Below are 3,085 nucleotides of genomic sequence, written 5' to 3'. Positions count from 1 at the left end.
TTGTATTGTTTTAGTATTATTATTTAGATTTTATTATTATTATTGCTATTATTATTATCTTGTTTAGTTCTGCTAGTCGGTACACTACTCCCTTATATTTTGGCTATCTGGTCTGTTTGAGTTATGAAGGTGGCTTAAATACTGTATGCCTTCAAGAGAAAATTAACCACGTATGGCTTGTCAATTGATGCACAATATAGAGACTAAATGGTTCGTAACTTTGAACTGTGGTCCCTGTCAATGTACCAAATGTCTTTTATATGTGTCTTCAATACAAATATATTAAAAAAATAAATAAATAACATAACACCATGCAATCATCATTTGTTGTTATAATGAATACAAGTCTCTAAAAGGGTTAGGGGTTAGTTATAAAAACAAAATGTTTAGAAACAAAATGAAAACCAATGATAAAGAAAATGAAGGCAACAAATCATGTGGCACATTTTGAAAAAGCCAGGATAAAAAGATGTGAGGACAAAAACATGACCGAATGAAATTCATTACTTTCTGCTCTTTCAAGGTTTTGTAATTTTCAGTAGAATAAGCTTTCATCTATATTAAGAATAATCATCAAATCCAGATCTGTAATTTCATGTATATTATGAATATTTTCTCCACTAAAGGATATTCAACATACATATAAATAAAGACAAGAAGATCAAATACTTTCAAAGACTTTTGCAAAACTCACCGTCATAGCAGTAGAAGGGTTTTCGATGTCTGCATTCGTCTGAATTCCATTTCCCATGTTCCGTAGTCATAGCACAAGTCTTTGAGGCTTTGTCTTTAAATGAGACCGGATCCCAGTGTCTGAAAGAGACATTCTTCCCATCTGACCAACTCCAGATCTCTCTGAACAGGCCGATCCACCGATCGTTGAATTCTTCGGTAATGTTCTTGAATTCTTCTGATCTGATCTGTGAGTCCACTGACCAGGTCAGTGTGATGTTCTCTGCAGTGACTCTGAGCCTGAAGCCAGTTCTTTGGATCAACAATTAAAAAGTATTTCTGTGGCCCTGTTTCTGTGGGAATGAAAAGACACATTTTACAAGTTTTAAAATCATTTTCTCTTAGTTAAATCATGTTAAAAACAGAATGTAAAAAAAATATGAACACAATCTCACTTAAGTTTCAGATTGATGAAAGTGTTTGGTATAATAATGTAGATTGCATAATCAAAAAACATGCTTATGCTTTACCATTACAACGTGTCCAAACAAGTAGTATCATCAAAGTTACCAATAATGTTATGTTAAAAGTAAAAAGCAACATTTGTTTTTATTAAATGTAACTACAGTGCATAACATCTGTCAACTATTTGTACACAGTATGATATCATTTATATAGCTTTAATAGTGACATATACTCACCATTGTAGCAGATAAAGTGAAGTTTGTGATAACAACGGACATCGTGCCATTTTTGGGAGAGTTTAATCTTCACACAGTTCTCAGGATGGTTACCTCCATTGTCCGGCTCATTTGGACCCCATTCTGGTTCACATTCTGTATGATTGTACTTCTCTCCCGGCAGAGACCAGTGCCACTCTTTAATATCGCTTTCATTGATGCTCCTCAGTCCGATCCAGGCGTCTGTCTGTGGAGGGTCAGTCTCTCCAAGTCTCCCATGTTAGACACTGTGGCCAGGTCAGTGTATTTCTCTCTGCAATAACTCTGGGCTTCATCCCAGGACTTTTGTTCTTGGATGAAGTGGTACTCATAGAGGTGACATGTGAAGAAGGAACACTGACCTAAAAATAGAGTAAATTCTGCAGTGATGGAGCTGACAGTATGACAAGCATCTGATCATTAAATCAAACTCATGAGTACTAAAATCACCCCCACCTCTTACATCATCCCCTTCATCTTAATGGAGCTCCGAGTTCACTTATTTCACTTTTTATTGTTAGGAAGCTGTTTCATGACTCTAGATGTGATTTTAATAAAAAATCCACTTACCCATCAGAATGAGCACAAACAGACTCCACTGCATATTTGCTCTGTTATGTGAAACAACAAATGAGGGAGCAAATCTGTAGCGGGAAAATGCAAATGTTGAGCATCAACTGCACGAACAAGCTCACATTGTGAAATGTCTTTTTTTTTAGCACATGAAAATATCTAATTTGAATAAAACACAAATAATGTGATGCATCAAACTTCAACAGTAACAGCAATAGAGTGCAATACAATGATGACTTTGTTTTTGTGTGGAGTTTATATATTTCTCTTCTGTAATTATATTACCTGATTTTAACTGTATTTATAATTTTGTTTAATCACCGTTCAATATTCTGCTACTTTTAAAGACCTATGTTTCAGGAGTGGGTTAGACTTTATGGGTTATTTAACCAGAATGCAAAATAAAACATTAAGATTAATGAATTATGAAATGTCCCATTGTTTCTTTTATAAGCACAACTTTAGAGTTTGCATTCTTTTCTTTGTGTAACGGGTGAACTTTCCCTATTAAAAAATTGTCATTTAACTCAGAATCAGATGGATGTGTAAACACATAGCAATAGAAATGTAAGATTATACATTCAGGTTATTTTATTAAACATGAAAATAGTGGGGTTTTGTCTGCAGAACGGGCTGCATGCATCACTTGTTATAAAGTACCTGATTTCATGGATAGTCTGACAAATACATAAGACTAATTCCCATCTGATAACTAAAATATGTGAAATATATGTTGAGGAAAATATTGCACTCTGCACACATGATATGAAAATGACTGAACAGAATCACACTTACTTCTCCTGAGTCGTCCTTTCAGCAGCTTCTCTCTCCGTCTCTCTCGATGTGCTGGTGAAGACTCAGATATTGATGAGGTCGCTGTTCTCTTTGAGCCAACTTTGGGCAAACATTTGAATATTCAAATCAAACGCCAAGATTTCTATCATGGTTGAGACAGGCTCCATTGTTGCTAAGAATATCCTTTACATGATGTAACAGAAAACACACACTGCCCTGTTGACTTTCTAACAAATTAGAGAAACTTGTCCGGCCAAAATATCCACTAATAATATTCATTATATCTATATATTTATTATAATGTCTAGATTTCTAATTGTTTCAAA

General features: G+C 34.5%; 1 pseudogene; it reads right to left on the bottom strand.

The window, feature by feature from the left end:
• Positions 1 to 694: 694 nt before the first annotated feature.
• On the bottom strand, positions 695 to 2,864 carry LOC104948624 (L-selectin-like; annotated as a pseudogene).
• Positions 2,865 to 3,085: the final 221 nt, after the last annotated feature.

This window comes from Notothenia coriiceps, unplaced genomic scaffold (genome assembly GCF_000735185.1).
Source record: "Notothenia coriiceps isolate Sejong01 unplaced genomic scaffold, NC01 NC01_scaffold00014707, whole genome shotgun sequence".
NCBI lineage: Eukaryota > Metazoa > Chordata > Actinopteri > Perciformes > Nototheniidae > Notothenia > Notothenia coriiceps.
The sequence above is the reverse complement of the archived record's forward strand: the minus strand, read 5'-3'. Positions and strand labels throughout refer to the sequence as shown.